Consider the following 17,815-nt stretch of genomic DNA (forward strand, 5'->3'; position numbering starts at 1 on the left):
AGAGGCAGCGTTTAAAGGAGACGTACTAGGCAAGGTCCTTTTTTAGTATGCAGTGGGTGGTGGTGTCTGAAACATGTGCTGATTAGGTGCATTGTCCATGTGCAGGTATTGGATGCAAATACAATAGTGATTTTTAATTGTATCTTGACAAATACATGAATCAAATGGGAGCAGAAGGATATGGTCCCCAGAAGGGTAGGGGGTTTTAGCTCAGATGGGCAGCATGGTGCAGGTTTGGAAGGCTGAAGGGCCTGTTCCTGTGCTGTAGTCTTCTTTTGGTTGCATTCCAGACCGAACTAAAGAACTTGGACACTATAATCTCTAACTACTTTGCACCCATCCCTTAAGGGCCCAATGTCACTGAATTTCCTTGGATCTTCCACCAGACCTCCAACTCTGGATTTTCTCCCCTCCAACTGGAATTGAGATTTTGCACAGAGAAAAGTCTATACCGGCCCCTTAAAAGCCAATGATATGTTGGGGCTAGCTTACTGATGAGGAACCCTTACACTGGCTGATCCTGTTTTTCTCTCTCCTTAAGTGACCTAAGATTGGAGGCCAGTGAGATAAGGTATAACAATATCTAGGGAGGTGAAAATGGGCAGGATTTTCCAGCCATGCTTGACCAAGGCCAGAAAAAGCCGGAAGATCCTGCCTGAGGTCAACAGACCTTGACACGGTCCGTGACCCAGCTGCTGCGATTCCTGTGGCGGACAGAATGGAAAAATCCCGCCCAGGAAGTCCATACCCATCAAATGGTTTGCACCCTTGAAAGTGGTCATTTCTGTTTCAAAATTTTGATTATCAGGTCCCTTTGAGAGGAAACTAAAAGGAAAATTAAATGGGGTCTCTGAAACGCCACTCCCAACAGGCACTAGAATATGTGATATGGTGTTGGGCAGGAAGGTATCTCGCATGTGTCTGCAGAGGTACAACCTCCTGGTCAGAAAATGAGGTGTCCTCCAAATGAAACCCCAAATTCTAGTGGAGTTGATGCTAGGGCAGATTGTATCAGCACGTACAATCCCAGTGTAACCACAGCATGGACACACGGTTGGCATAAATTCTATTGTAATCCATTGTGGCTTCCACATTCAATGTTCTTGTTTTATGTTCTGCAAAGATGTTGGCAGCTGCCGTAAAGTGCTTCTCCTCACTGCCAATGTTCTCATCCTTTTCCTTTAAGATGCTGGTGCAGATCCTTCAAATCCCCAGTTCCCTGCCTGCAGACTGCCAAGATACCATGCATTTGTGCTCACACTGTGCCAACCATTGTGTCCTTAACAAGGACCCTCAACCAGAGTCACCCAAATTCTCTGCAGGCACCTCCTGGCAGGCACAGCCACCCGTCCCACCCTGTCTCTGCCCCACACGGAAACATAACTCTTCTCCCGACAAAATGTCTGCAAAGGAATGTCAATTCTGATTTTTGTTGAAGATAGATAAGACTGTTCGTTGCTATAAAGCAATGAATGGAATTTCTTGAAGAATTAAAGTAGAGCACAGGGCTCCAGTGCTCGATGAGTTCAGCCTGTTGTCTGTTTTCTACGAGGCTCACTTCTGTCTTACAACTTCCAGCTTTATCCCAAAATATATTTTAGTGATTACTGTCTCTTTCCAAAAACATACATACAAGTACGGAATGCAAAGCAAGCTCTATTGTAAAGGTGTAATTTTTTTGGGGTTGAATAAGAACTCCTCTAATCAGAAGCTCCAGTGTAACCTTTCAATACATAAAACAAGCAATGTCTATGGGAATTGTTTCAATAGTTGTCATAACATAATTAAAACTCATTAGAAATCAGGAACATGCAATGTTCATCCTTTTTATGTTCTCCTTATGTATTGCTCTTTATTTGACACGCCCAACTCTGAGATGATGAGGGGTAACCAACTCACGTCCCACTAGTTTCATTCCCACCCCCCCCGAGGAAAATAGCAATCACGTAAATTTATTTATTAGTGTTACATTAACACTGCAATGAAGCTACTGTGGAAATCTCCTGGTTGCCAGACCCAAGTGCCTGTTCAGGTACACTGAGGGAAAATTTAGCATGGCCAACGCACCTAACCAGTACATCTTCCGGAGCGTGGGAAGGAACTGGAGCACCCAGAGGAAACCCACTCAGATAAGGGGAGAACGTGCAAACTCCACACAGCGACCCAAGCTGGGAATTGAACCAAGGTCCCTGGTGTTGTGAGGCAGCAATGCTAACCACTGTGCCATCACAACTCACTTTTCTGAATCTTCCCTCCATCCTTTCTTTCCCTTCTTGAAAGGAATAGACCTCAGCTGAGTGTCTGTTCAAGGGATTTTGCTGAGGATAAGAACACACTCTCAGCGAAAGCCCCACGTGTATTTGTATCAGGATTAAGGACATGGGATAGCACAATTTCAGTGTGAATCAGGCCTTTACTGACCAAGAAGGACTGAGATCATTCGGAGGAGAGAATCACAATCTACTTCGTTTCAGAGTGATTTCTGCTCTTTTACACCTCATTTACTATACATTTTGGCCTTTCCGCTAAATTTAAGGTTGTGGTGGGTGAACGCATCCCAAAATGGGCCTCAAGTAATTTGTGGTCATCTAACGAATTACAAACTGCAGACTTGCAATGAGTTCTTATCCTCTACACAAGTCAATGGCAGGCACTGAAATAATACAATCACACCAGATATGATTACATAATTACAAAGCTACATTAGCCATTTAAACAACTGACAAAGAGCAGAGAAACAAGCCCAGCAGTGTGATAGTAACTGGTCCAGATCTCAAGAACAACTAAACCTGCCAGCACCTAAGTGAGACTCTTAAAGATCACGCTGGTGGTAACAACTTTACTGGCATCAGGAAACCACAGGGAAGTGTACACTTCTAATATAATTTATTTAATATCACAAGTAGGCTTACATTAACACTGCAGTGAAGTTAATGTGAAAATCTCCGAGTCGCCACACTCCGGCACCTACTCAGGTACACTGAGGGAGAATTCAGCATGGACAATGCACCTAATCAGCACATTTTTCAGACTGTGGGAGGAAACTCACGTAGACGCAGGGAAAATGTGCAGATTCTACATAGGCAGTGACCCGAGCTGGGAATCGAACCCGGGTCCCTGGTGCTGAGAGGCAGCAGTGCCAATCTTCCTGATAGAACTGAAATCTCAGTCACAGTTGTGGTTGTACTATTCCATGACTTGCTTGAATAATGCAAATACTAATCCCTCCTGTTTACTTGCTTCCTTTCTTGACTTCCAATCAAATATATTAGATGTTCATCATTTTACAGAGGCATACAAAAAGTGTGCGTCATATTTTTGTAATTTGTTTTGGATTTGTTCTCCAACACAAGTCAATTAGGGCTAATCATTTCTCCTAAGTTGCGCCTCAATTCTCAGTAGGAGGCAACTCAATACGGCGAAAATCTTCTCATCTGCCTCTCTCCTACCCGATGGCTCCCTATTAGGTGAAGCCAAAAGGTCAAAGATCTCAATGGCAATGGGAATCTTGGCCACAGGCTAAAAAGTTGGCAAGAGCAGCCCGCTTTACCTCTTTCCGCAGAATTTACTGCGTCATATGCCAATCAGGCACTTGACAGCCCAGTGGGCAGACTGTTCACCAGGATCATGGACTTGGGCGGGGGGGTGGGGGGGGGGGGGGGGGGGGGGGGGGGGAGGGGTGGAGAGAGAAGAGGAGGGAGTGAACTCCTATCCGTCAACAGCTGCCAGCCTGAGGCCAACAGCTACATGGAACAGTTGCGCCACTGATCGCTGGCGGTAAGAGATTTGAGGCCTAGCATCATCACTGCATCCCAGGCCATCTGAGTGATAGCTGAGGGGCTCATGGGATTGGGGGTGGGGAAGGGGTTCAGTAGCACGGGCAGCTAATGCTTCATAGCAGCAGCAGCCCTCCCCACCCTCCCCCCAAGACATCCCACAGCCTAATGCCAGGTCACTTCATCAGGCACTCGGTGTCTTTAAACGAGGACCCCCGCCCCCCCAGAGCCTGCAAATATCCCCACACACCGGTTTGCTCGCTGTGCTCCCCACATGACAGGCCTCCCACATGCCAATGGGTTCATAGCAGATGGTGGTGGGATGAAGTCCTTAAGCGAGTGTCAATTGACCACTTTAAGCACCTCAATTCGGGGTGGGGCAGGAAAGTTGTCCACAGGACGTCCTACCATGGAATTAATCAATGTGGGCACAGGAAGGTGGCAGGGTTGCCACGCGCCTAGCTGATTAAATGTCCTCCCTGCCTCCAAACACATCATGGGAGAAGGCAGAAGACAGGCCTCAGTAAAGTCACACCTGCATGAATGCACACCAAGGAGTCGAGCCTTGATCCCTAGTTTCACATCTAGGCATCCATATTACTTAGGCCAATACGTAGTTTATAATGGGAAGCAGGAAATTACAATCATTTGTTCACCCTACAAGTTTAACAGTGGGGCAAAGCAGTTCTGGATCACAGGGACGTTGGGCTTATGTGATCAGTTAAATGGTCAACAGTGAAGCAGGGTAAGAATAAAGGGAGTCCCGGTACCTTTCACTCTTGTGTCATGTTGGGCCAGGCTACACAGGCAATACAATTTTCGTGTTGCTGCAAAGTGGAAGCTACTTCACACTGACGCTACGGTTTGTGGTTTAAACAAACCCTTAATCAAAAGTTGCCAAAAGGGCACGAATGATTCCTTTAGTCTTTTTGCAGCCCAAGCTTTTCACGTAATTCGGGCTTTTCAGTTCAGATTCTCAATCAGTTGTCATGTTTTAGCAGCAGCTCCCTTGGGTGAAAGCCCAGACATCTCTGCAATGCTGACCACCATCACTATCAGACAGATCTAATGAGGCTGGGCCATTTTGTGGTCTCTGGTTTTCACAGGAACATTTTCAGCTGATTCATCCTCGAGAGTCTCAAAGTTACGAGCTGAGAACAAATCTTAAATCAAAGAATGCTTTAACCTGTCTAATCAACAAAAGGTCTAATTAACAAAGAGACAGGAAAAAAAAACTCAACTAGTGCTCCAACTAAGGCAAGACTACTGATCTGTTTGATAAAAAAGGAGCAATTATACATTTCCAGACGGGTTGAGATCTTATTATTAAATGGTTCTGAATCTCCACCACAATTATGTATACTGAACTATTAAACAGCAAAATCAAAAGGATAACAAAGCATGATTATAGATAACTAATTAGATCCAAATCTAAGCCATTTTTAAAGGCCTTGCAAACATGGACAGTTCAAAATTAGCAATAACACAGGAAGCAAGCAACACAAACTGTAATACTGGCACAGACACTTACAATGGAGAGAACGATGTAATGCATAATAGACAAATACATTGCTAAGTCTTTTTCTGCTTGTTGTGCATGTAAAAAAATCCCACAGAACTTTTTTTTTCCCAAATGCATACTTACATTCCATAGGTCAAACCCATCATCTGTCACCAAACTAAATTTACTCCTTATAAGGCCTATGCATTGAGTGCATTCCCTTCATTTTTTCCTAACATGGATGCCTTATCAGATGTGGTTTCACAGAAGGCCAGCAAATATTTAGCTAACCTCTTTACTTTTCAAAATACTGGCACACCGCCAACTGTCCCAAGCAAATTAAGCAAAAAGGAACTCACTGGAGTAGTCAAATTCTCAAGTATGCATCTCAAATCTTATCTTTTTTGGGGGGGTTTGCACTAATGACTTCAACCCCCTTCCCAAGTCCCCCAGCTTCCCCCTCCCACCCAACAGAGTGGGAGCTTCCCAGCATGAGAACCACTTAGGAAGATCAAAAGTTTGGTTCAGATGTACAATTAGACAAACGCTTCTGAAAACCTCTTCTTTTCCCTTTCCCCAAGAAGAAAATAGGTTTGAGGAGAAGCTGAGATATTGGGGATGTTTTAACTGTGTGGACATTGTAAAGGGGGGGGGGGAGGCCAGAGAGAGAGAGACTTTAAAGAGCCAGCCCCCACAAGACAGAAAAAAAACGCTGCAACATTCCAGCAGTGATGATGAACAGATTTAAGCAGCACCGCGACTGAAATAAGCTGATGAGAGTTCGCTGAAACAAAAAAAGTTGGTCTTCAATTTCAGGGTGGTTAAAAATAAAAGAATTCGCACCCGTTTGCTGATCAGACAGAGCCTGCCCGAGTTTCCTTCTCTGGGTTCAAGATGAAAACATGAGAAGCAACATTTCAGCAGGAGAGCAGAGGATTGGCAAACGCACTCATCTGCAAAAGCTGCTCTTGCGAGGGAAAGGTTCACAATTGTTGCCCTGAAGTCTGCATGACTCACTCCATTCTTTTAGCAAATGGCCCATTTTCACGACTGCAGCCCTTCAACAAATCAATATCAAAACCCTTTCCAATGTTTCCCTATTGAAAGTCTACTACCAGGGGGGGAGAAGAAAATACCATTGTCTGCGCGCTAGGTCTCTTTCCATCTTCATATGGGTCAATTAAAAGTTTAACCGGCCCCCATATAATAAAGTTCAGTCAGTCAAATTAAACAAGCTCCTCCGCGAACCTTTCACTGCTTTGAAGCGATGCCCCACTGGACGGGATACCAGGAGTTAGTTATATGCCTTACCTCTTGTTAGTTTCAAAGCTGGCCGGCTCTCAAAGCGCACAGACTACACTGAAGTCAGAACTGCGAGGAAGTACAGGCAGTCAAAACACACATACACAGTTCTGTTCAATAAAACCCCAGTCATGCTTAAGCCCCGCCCAAAGTCAATGCCAAGTGATTACTTGTCTCCCCCCCCCGCCCCTCTCCCCTCTTTTACCGTTGACAGCCACTAGCATGCATAGTCTACGAGCTTGTTCTGATTAGGAGCCAATCACAAGTACCCAAAGCCAGCCTTGGGTCCAGCCTCCGTCCCAGGAATGCCTGTCATCCCCCAGGCATGCTCAGGAAGCCACTCATCAAGAAACAAGGCTTTAAAACCCCTGAAAACTGTTGCCTGCTGCCAAAAATGTCCTGCTACATGGCCTTTTTTGGTTATCCTTTGCAGGGCCTCTGAAAGTAAATAGCCTGTCATGTATAATCATATGAAATGCTAATGCCAGGGAACATGCATTCATTGGAGCTTTCACTTGGCTCACTACAAAACAAAAAATTAGGGAGAAGCGGAGAGACTGCAGCCTTTGGAGCAATTATACATACTCTTCTAGCATGGGGTAGAGGACAGAGTTTAAAACAGCCCTGGATTTTACCTCAGTGCGCAGTTCTCTATTTCTGCAGTTTATTGAAAACACATGCGGGGACTGAAAAATCTCATGCAAAACACCCTGGTGCAAATATACTCTGAACTTTTTTTTTAACTCAATGAATACAACACATTTTGGATGCCAGTTCTGAACCTTAATCACGTTTTCTGTGTAACAATGATAAAACTAAAGATGATGCGCAGTTTTATCTGTGAGCTGAGTTTAATCACTTTAGTTTTCTGAGGGACACGGTTTCGCAGTAACCCTTTAGGCCCCAGTGTGAGTTCCAAAGAGGTCAACAAAACATCTGGAACTTCTTAGTTCATTATGGGACATTTGATGTTCCCACCGCAGCCCCGTAGCCTTGGAGAGATAGATGTGTCATTATTTTGGCTGTTCAGGACCTATGTGGACCGTGGTAACATCATTAGGAGAATCACTGTGCATCGAAGGAGTTAAGACCTCAAACTTTGTGTGGATCGTACGTTTGATACATTAATGGGGCATGTTGCAAAAGTTCTTTTGCAAAGTATCTGCCAAGTTTTTCAAAAATACACAATTAGAAGACCTTGCATTCAGATGAGGCCTGTCATGAAAGTTTTCCGGCAATGAAATATTTCTGAAGAGTCATGACCGTTGTATTGTAGGGAAACCAATTTATACACAGCAAGATCCCACAAATAGGGATGAGATAAATGACCGAGTAATCTGTGTTTTAAGGATACCAGTTAACATTGTTCAGAATACTCTGGAAAGTTCCTCTTTTTGCTTCAAAATAGCGCAATAGCATCTTCTACATTTGACAATGACTGGTGTGCAGTTTGGGTTGATAAGTGGCAAGTAACATTCATGCCAAGCAAATGCCAGGCAATGGCCACTGCCAACAAGAGAAAAACTATACCCCCTTGATATTTCCCATCACTGAATCCCCTGTCATCAACGTTCTGGGGGTTATTATTAATCAGAAACTTAACTGGACTAGCCAAAGAAATTGTGTGGGTATGAGACTAGGTCATTCTGTGGCAAGTGACACATCCTGGGCCCTAAAAACCTGTCCACTATCTACAAGGCATAAATCAGGAGCATGATGGAATACTTGTCACTTGCCTAGGTGTGTACCGCTCCAACAACATTCAGGAAGCTCAATGCCATCCAGGCCAAAATAGCCAGCTTAACTGGCACCACATCAACTACCTTAAATATTTATCCCACCAGTTGATACCGGAGATGAGGGGATTGGCTTATGAGGAGAGATTGAGTAGATTGGGCCAGTACTCGTTGGAGTTTAGAAGGCTGAGGGGTGATCTTATAGAGACATATAAGATAATGAAGGGGCTAGATAGGGTAGAGGCAGAGAGATTCTTTCTACTTAGAAAGGAAACAAGAACTAGAGGACACAGCCTCAAAATAAGGGGGAATCAGTTTAGAACAGAGTTGAGGAGGAACTTCTTCTCTCAGAGAGTAGTGAATCTCTGGAATTCTCTGCCCGTTGAAGTGGTGGAGGCTAAGTCACAGGTAGATAGATTTTTGATCAATAAGGGAGTTAAGGGTTATGGGGAGCAGGCGGGTAAATGGAACTGAACCACTTTCAGATCAGCCATGATCTTATTGAATGGCGGGGCAGGCTCGAGGGGCTAGATGGCTTACTCCTGCTCCTATTTCTTAGGTCCTTATGTTCTTATCACCAGTGCACATGCCAGCAGTGTGTACCACCTACAAGAAGCACTGCAGCAACTCATCAAGTCTCCTCCTCCTACACAAAGCTTCCGAACTCCCAATCTCTGCCACTTAAAAGAAGGAGGCAGCGGATGGATTAAAACACCACCACTTGCAAGTTCCCTCCAAATCACACAATATTCTGACTTCAGACTATACCGCTGTTCCTTCATTGTCGTTAGGTCAAAATCATGGAATTCGCCATCTAACAGCACTGCAGGTGGACCTACACCATATGGGCCACAGCAGCTCAAGATGGCAGCTCATGGCCGCCAAGGAGAAATTAGTGAAGGGTAACAAAGTGCTGCCCTTGCTAGCAATGTTCACGTCCCATGAATGATTAAAAAAAATGTCCATGTAAACTAACTGGCAACAACAAAAACCGTTTCACTCTTTTTGGCAGTTATTCCAGGAATTTCAGTCCAAAAGATTAATTAACAAATAGTTGTCTTTTTTTTTACATGTTTCTTTGGTGTATTCTTAGCTTCTCAGTGATAAATGGCAATGTGATTGGTCAGCTGTGAAGCAAGACTGTCTGGCAAGTTGTTACAACGATAAGGGCTAAGAAAGAATTTAAAATGAAACTTTTTTTGCCTTTCAGCATGAGCAATTTATAAATGACGACTTAAAATGTGAAAAACTGTAAGTTTATTTTAAAATTAATGTAGTTTTGTTTCTGATTTTATTTTCTTCAGTGTTGCCAACGAAGCCCAGTCCATCACATAAACTTGCCTCCAGTCCATTGATTCCATCTACACTTCCCGCTGCCTCAGGAAGGCGGCTAGCATCATTAAGGACTCCATGCACCTGGGATATACCTTCTTCCATTGTCAATTGTCGGTAAAACCCATCTGGTTCACTAATGTCCTTAAGGGAAGGAAATCTGCCATCCTTACCCGGTCTGGTCTACATGTGAATCCAGAGCCACAGCAGTGTGGTCAACTCTCAACTGCTCTTGGTCAACTAGGGATGGGCAATAAATGCTTGCCAGCCAGCGGTGCCCATGTCCCGCGAATGAATAAAAAAATAAATCGCCGGGGCTGTTGGTTTTTTGATCCTGGTCACCAGACATGAAACAGAACAAAAGAAATGATACATTTGCTCTCTGACCTTACAAGATTATTCAGCTGTTTTCAGCCATGCCCATTAAATATCTTGGGAGGGGGAAGTGCAATTTGTCTGCCCACACATGGCTAGAAGTGCGAAATATGGCCCCCCCACTTCAGTTGATTTAATAGACATACAAAGGATGGGGACACAGCTGAGCTACTGACAGCAAACCCCTGTGGATGTCAGGAACACTGGGGAAATAAATTGGAATCAAAACATTGAGCCAGATGAATTTCTAACTTGGTGGACTGAATTACATTGCATCAGCTTGTACAGACCAAATGAGAATTAGTGGCCCTGAAATTCTGAAGAGGAGAAAGCAAGATTAATTCAGGGGTTGGAAATGGGGTATTGAATTTGGGAATCAATTTCTTCTCTATTTGCCTATTACATTTTGATGCAGAGAGTGACCATGGATAGATTTTCTACTCCATCGGGACTGATCAGGCCACACATAGTAGAGTCTAGTAGGGAGGGAATTCTGTCAGAAACTGGACCATTTTGTTTGTTTTTTTTTCCAGATCTAGTAATGCACAAGACAGACTGTCATCTGTTCCCATAGTAAGGTTTTACCTGGAACAGTTAGCTAACCTGTCACCAGGAGCTTATAGCTTGATAGGTGCCACTCTCCATCAAGCACAGCTGATCAGGAGTCTCTCTCACTGTCGCCACCTGTCATGAACATGTCGGAAGGACTTTTCAGGTTGATACTCAACCCATGGATCAACATGAATGAACCATCATTGGCCATTAGCTCCTGCATTGGGACTCAAACCTGGAGCTTCCATATCGCAAGACCTCCTAATGTTATCGTGTAACTTGGAATACTGTGCTCAGTTCTGGTCGCCTCATTACAGGAAGGATGTGGAAGCTATTGAAAGGGTGCAGAGGAGATTTACAAGGATGTTACCTGGATTGGGTGGCATGCCTTATGCGGGTAGGTTGAGGGAGCTCGGTCTTTTCTCCTTAGAGAGACGAAGGATGAGAGGTGACCTGACAGAAGTGTATAAGAGGTTGAGTGGTATAGATCGGGTGGATTCTCGGAGGCTATTTCCCAGGGCTGAAATGGTTGCTATGAGAGGACACAGGTTTAAGGTGCTGGGGAGTAGGTACAGAGGAGATGTCAGGGGTAAGTTTTTCACTCAGACGGTGGTGGGTGAGTGGAATCGGCTGCCGTCGGTGGTGGTGGAGGCAAATTCGATAGGGTCTTTCAAGAGACTTCTGGATGAGTACCTGAAACTTAGTAGAATTGAGGGTTATAGGTAAGCCTAGTAGGTATGGATATCTATGGGTATGGTGCTACTTGTGGGCCGAAGGGCCTGTTTGTGCTGTAGTTTTTCTATGTTCTATTTGTATGTAACCAATGGTGAAATGTTGTGAGGGTCTAAATAGCAAGCAGATGGAGATTTTGGGGAACTTGTGTGGTCCAGGATGCAGACAGAGTGTCGATGTAATGGAGTTTCTTTATTAAACCTTTTTCTATGATTTATTTTATGAAGTTAGTCCTTTTATTGTTTGCAGCTGAAGGTCCTTACCGTTGGATGAACACCTAACACTCCCTAAGTGAAAAGTTACATTTAAAAATGTATAAAAATCCTTTATTTCCGTCATCACAAATAGCTGCAAATTAACCACAACACTACGATGCACAAAATGGGCACGTATTCCAGGACTGTTCTCCTTAGAGACAAGGTGGCTGAAAGGATATTTGATAAAGGTGTTCAAAATCATTGGGGGACTGGATAGAGTAGATGGGGAGAGATTGTTCCTTTCATGAAAAGATCAGGAATGAATGGGCACAGATCTGAAGTGATTCGCAAAAGAAGCAAATATGGTGCAAGAAAAGCTTTTTCACACAGCGAGTTGTTCAGGCCTGGAAGTGTGATAGTGGCAAGTTTGATCAAAGAATTCAAGAGGGCAACAGATGATTATTTGAATAGAAACAATGCACAACGGTATGGGGCAAAGTTAGGGGAATGACATTAAATCAATGCTCATTTAGAGAGTCAGTGCAGACATAATGGGCTGAATGGCTACCTTGTGCACTCCAACAGTTCTGAGATTCAGAAAGGTATTTTGTGTATGAGTGCTATCAGTGTTTGAAACGATATATGATGTGAATTCAATATACCTTGAATTGAACCTAGTACTAAATTTCACTGACTACCCATCCTTACAGAGATCAATATTTAAAGTTTATTTATTAGTGTCAAAAATAGGCTTACATTATCACTGCAATCCTCCTGCCACCACACTTTGGCACCTGTTCGGGTACACTGAGGGAGAATTGAGCATGGTCAATGCAGATATCTTTCAGACTGGGGGAGGAAATCAGAGCACCCGGAGGAAACCCACATAGACATAGGGAGAACGTGCAGACTCCACACCAGTCACCCAAGCCAGGAATCGAACCCAGGTCCCTGGTGCTCTGAGACAGTAGTGCTAACCACTGTATCACCGTGCTATCCCACATTGACAACAATACCACAACTTATTTACTTGATGTGCCATTACTGTCTCTTGCATACTTGTTGTTGGAGTTCTACATGCCCTTAATGATAAGTTTGCTCATTTTGCTCCATATAAATGTGTGGGTTAGGTTGATTGGCCATGCTAGTATCAGGGGATTAGCGGGGTAAATGTGTGGGGTTATGGGAATAAGGCCTGGGTGGGATGTGGTCGCTACAGACTCGATGGGCTGAATGGCCTCCTTTCATACTGTAGGGATTCTATGGATAAGACTGTTCAGGATTCTGATGATTGCCTATCTTTAGAGTTCTGCTCTCCAACATTCACCAATCTCCTGCTTGACTTCATTCGTAATGCCCTGGTAATGTCCATCAAGATTAGCAGTCCCGTATATCAAAATAATACCTGCTCCTGAAGACATCTTGTACACAATCATTTAACTGATTGGCAGAGACCCATTCTTTATGTTTTTGTGGGATTCAACCCCTCACAATGTTGGTTCACAAGCTTACTCACATTTGGTCCTTCAAAAAAATACAAACCGGATAGTTAGTACACTCTGCTGCTAACTCCAATTTGCACAAAAGCTTGCCGTAGCAGCAACGTAGTGTCAGAAAGCAGCAGCTGTTAATACAGACCAGTCAGGCGAACAATGGAGCAATATTCAAATGAAAGGGATAGTGGGATCAGACACTTTTCCTGACTCCATTGACAAGGCATTATTGAGTCACTGCCCCCACTCCCTTTAATATGTAATGCCATTCCATCATTGCTCTCCCTAGTGTACGTTACAATGCATCCTTTGTAATAATTCAGGATTTGGCTGAATCCTAAATATCACATTATAAACAAGATCTAGTATATTCTCAAAGTGAATTTACAGCCAGTTAAAGGCCAGGAAGAGTGGGAAAGGGTTAGATACACAGTCTGATTAGAGGATTGCTAATATTTCCATGCATTGTGTTTCTCAGTGCTGGCTGTGAGGCTAATGGAGAAATGGGACTATTTGTAAAATCCAAAGAGAATACTTTATTTTTACTGGCCTTGTCTCATCTACACACACAAATTCTTCTAACTGCAATAAACAAGTTGTGAATTGTGTTATAACTCACAGTTGACTTTGCATCGTAAACTTTCCATCTGACCTTTCTTTTGCGTCCCATTTAGAACTAATTAAAGGTGCAACAAAAATTAGGGTACTATCGCCAAGTCTTATTGGAAACAATGTGCAAGGGCAAAGCGCTTTGAAATATGATGTTAATGGGATGCAAAAATTGGAACTTTTCCACTGGAATGATAATGACTTGAGCAAATCAAATAAATTAAGTTGGTAAGTGCCGAGTTACTCAAAGACGTTGAAATTCCTTCGATTTCAAAACAATTTCCTGAAAGGAGGATTTTATTCCAACATTTTCCATTAGATCTTCAACTCCAAGGATGGATGTGTAAGATGCTGGGGCCAACATTGCTTTGCAGCATGGTGGCTAATCCTTGGCATCACATAAACCAGTAGTGTAGCCAATTCTGGTGCATTAGGCTATGCACAAATCCAGTTTACTTATTCCTGAAACTCCTGGGCAGAATAAACACTCGTGACCCATTCATAAAAGCTTAGAAATAGAAACAGTAGGACATTTGGATCTTTGACCCTGCTCCGCACCATTCATTTTGATCATGGCTGATCATCAAAGTCCCTCATATCCCTTGATCACTTTAGCCCCAGGAGCTATATCTAACTTCTTCTTGAAGTCACACAATGTTTTATAGAATCATAGAACCCTACAGTGCAGAAAGAGGCCCTTTGGCCCATCAAGTCTGCACCAAACACAATCCCACCCAGGCCCTACCCCCATATCCCTACATATTATACCCACAAATCCCTCTAACCTACACATCCCTGGACACTAAGGGGCAATTTCTTAGCATGGCCAATCAACCTAACTCAAACATCTTTGGACTGTGGGAGGAAATCGGAGTACCCAGAAGAAACCCACGCAGACACGAGGAGAATGTGCAAACTCCACACAGACAGTGACCTGAGCCAATAGTCGAACCCAGGACCCTGGAGCTGTGAAGCAGCAGTGCTAACCACTGTGCTACCGTGCTGCCCATGTTTTGTCCTCAACTACCTTCTGCAGCAGTGAATCCCACACATTCACCACCCTCTGGGTGAAGAACTTTCACTTCACCTTGGTCCTGAAAAGTTTATCCCTTATCCTCAAACTATGACCCGCTAGTTCTGGACTCGACCCTGAATCTACTCTGTCTAACTCTGTTAGAATTTTATACATTTCAATCAGATCCCTTCTCACTCTTCTAAACTTCAATAAATATAATCCTAACCGACTGAGTTTCTCTTCATATGACAGACCCAACATCCCAGGAATCAACCTGGACACCTTTCGTCAGATAAGGGACTGCATACAATACTCCAGTATGGCCTCATTAACACCCTGTACATTCACACCCCATGACAATCAGCACTACCATATAACCCCTTTTACCCCTCCCCATCCTTGAAAATCTCCTCCTGACAGTAACTTTAAATGCTGGAACAATTTCATAGAATCCCTACAGTGCAGAAGGTGGCCATTTGGCCTATTGAGTCTGTGCCAACCACAATCCAACCCAGGCCCTATTCCTGTAAACCCTGATAATCCCCCAGACTTTAGGGTCAATTTAGCATGGCCAATCAACCTAGCTGGCACATCTTTGGAATGTGGAAGGAAACCAGAGCACTCAGAGGAAACCCACGCAGACACAGGGAGAATGTGCAAACTCCACACAGACGATGACCCAAGGCCAGAATTGAACCCAGGTCCCTGGCACTGTGAAGCAGCAGTGCTAACCACTGTGCTACCATGTCGATCACAAAGCAGTGATGCCCAACTTGCCCTGAGCCCATGATGCTGAAATTAAGAGTCTCATGCTCTACTGACTAAGCGAGCCCGGCTACTGTGTAAATTTGGATCCATTGGCTGCAGCTAATTTGTTTGTTTTCTAGTAAGTTTAAGTAGGAGGAAGACTGTAAATTCAACTTTGAGAATATGCTAGATCCAGTTGTAATGAAATATTTAGGAAGTGACCAAATCCCAATTTATTACAAGGGATGCATTATAAGAAAAATCAGGGGCAGCAATAGTGGAATGGTATTAATGTATTAAAGGGGGTAGGGACCATGTCTCAATAATGTCTTGACAGTGGAGTTCAGAAATGTGTCTGATCCCACCGTGTCTGTATATCCACTTTGGATTTCAGAGGAAAAGAATTATCACTGTACAGCCATTTACAACGGTCAGGGATACTTCCTCCTCAGTGCCATTTCCCATGTTAATTTCTCAGCATTGCTTGCCAATGCTGCTTGTGGAAAGGTTTCCTATCTCAAGGTTTAGGCAGGAGCGCTCACAGGAGTTCCCATTCTCAGTCTGGTGTATCCCTACTTCTAGCAGTGGAGCAGGAAGGAGAGAGATCCCATCCTATTAGTGCAGACGTGGTTGGTGCTGGGAGGGGGGTTGATCCATTAGTGCATTAGGACTCAGAAAGGGTCTTTTTCATAGGGGCAGCTGCACTGGTCTAATGTGGTGCTGACGGGGAACATTCATGCTAAGGAGAGATGGGAGAAAAATTGAATCCCAATGAAGGAGCCAGGGGAGGGAGCAAATGCCAGGACTAGTGAGGGGAATCAACGTACCACCTCTCTGATGGAATAGGTGGAATACCAGCACAAGATGGGTCCGGAGAAAGGACAAAAGCACCAGCTTCATTACAGTGGAAGAAAAATTCCAGCAGTTAAAGATAGATGTGCAGAATTTTGATAGCCGGAGAAAAGTCTAGCGTGCATGAAAGAAATTCTCTGTAAAAGGAACGGAGAGTTGACTGAATTACAAAGTCGATAATGGATAGGGAAGAGGAGGAGAAATGGATGTGAAGGAGTGAATGTTGAGGTTTCCTGAGGTATTGAAGATCCAAACTTCACCTTACTTTTCTTTAAAGATACAAAAAAAAATTGTGAAATATAAAACTGGTTCAAATTAAAGTAGAATGCGGCATTTTTCAAGTAAACATGCAGCATTTTGAGAGATTGCATGTCCTTCAGATTGCACCACCGACCTTGTACACACAATTCAGATTATACATCTTAGATTCACTGGAAAAAGAAAGAAAAAAGATTGTGTACATGTTGTGTACATGTTCAGTTTAAGTTACAAAGCCTGTTTATCATGACCTTTTGTTTAGGATTCCTTCTGAATTCTAAGCTTTTTGTTAGCTGTGTCAATAGTGGGTGGTGTAGCGGCCAGCACTGCTGCCTCACAGCGCCAGGAGCCAGGTTCAATTCCCCGCTTGGGTCACTGTGTTTGTGGAGTTTGCACATTCTCCCCATGTCAGCGTGGGTTTCCTCCAAGTGCTCCGGAGGAAAAGATGTGCTTCTGCACTATAGGATTCTGTGAATTTTTTTTGAGGCTAGGTTTCTGCTAGCTTCCTCGACTGGCATTCATCCCAGTTGGAAATGCCAGCTTTTAAATCAAGGGAGGGCAGCATGTTGCAGCTTGCACCATTTACAGTAGCCCAGTGAGCCATTGCGTGTCAGTCCTGCACAGTTTAACAATGTTGGGTTTAGTCCATTCACAGAATGACAAGTGGCGCATGCTTCTGATGCGTCTTTCAGCACACCCACTTGGACAACTGTCAGTAAAGAATGTCACACTTTCTGCTGCACAATCCTTGCCACCACCCAGTTAATCCTACAGTAGAGAAGGAGACCATTTGGCCCATTGAATCAGCATCAACCACAATCCTACCCAGCCCTTATTCACGTAACACTATTTACCATGCTAATCACCCTGATACTAAGGTCAATTTGGCATGGCCAATACACCTAACTTGCACATCTTTGGGCTGTGGGAAGAAACCGAAGCACCCGGAGGAAACCCACGCAGATATGGGGAGAATGTGCAAACTCCATACAGATAGTGACTCAAGGCCGGAATTGAACCCAGGTCTCTGGCACTGCGAGGCAGCATTGCTAACCACTGTGCCACCGTGCTGCCTTGCATTCTGTGCCAACTCCACACCATTAACCAGTTAGCTGGAGTATGCCATCACCTAGCCAGGAAATCCACTTCCTGACACCTTCATATTTACTTTGCCAAATCTTGGGTTTCGCCAGGCGTTCTTGTTGTCCAACAGCGTTTTGCAAGAATTGAAATACGCATTTAAAGAAATACCAGCAACATTTGTAATTACTACGAATGTTTGTAACCATTTACTTTTAAAGGAACAATGCAATGCCTTTTAAATTTGTCCATAACCCC

The 17,815-nt window shown here is 43.9% G+C and overlaps 1 protein-coding gene across 3 annotated transcripts in view; it reads right to left on the reverse strand.

Annotated features, from left to right (window-relative positions):
* The window catches only part of LOC145355309 (non-muscle caldesmon-like), a 211,350-nt gene extending 204,633 nt beyond the window's left edge, over positions 1 to 6,717 (reverse strand). For all 3 annotated transcript variants that reach the window (XM_080207258.1, XM_080207255.1, XM_080207254.1), the window contains exon 1: positions 6,589 to 6,717. The gene's annotated coding sequence lies outside the window, so the exon portion shown is untranslated. The remainder of the gene's footprint in view (positions 1 to 6,588) is intronic.
* Positions 6,718 to 17,815: the final 11,098 nt, after the last annotated feature.

This window comes from Carcharhinus amblyrhynchos, chromosome 19, assembly GCF_965287045.1.
Source record: "Carcharhinus amblyrhynchos chromosome 19, sCarAmb.v2.hapA, whole genome shotgun sequence".
In the NCBI taxonomy this organism is placed as follows: domain Eukaryota; kingdom Metazoa; phylum Chordata; class Chondrichthyes; order Carcharhiniformes; family Carcharhinidae; genus Carcharhinus; species Carcharhinus amblyrhynchos.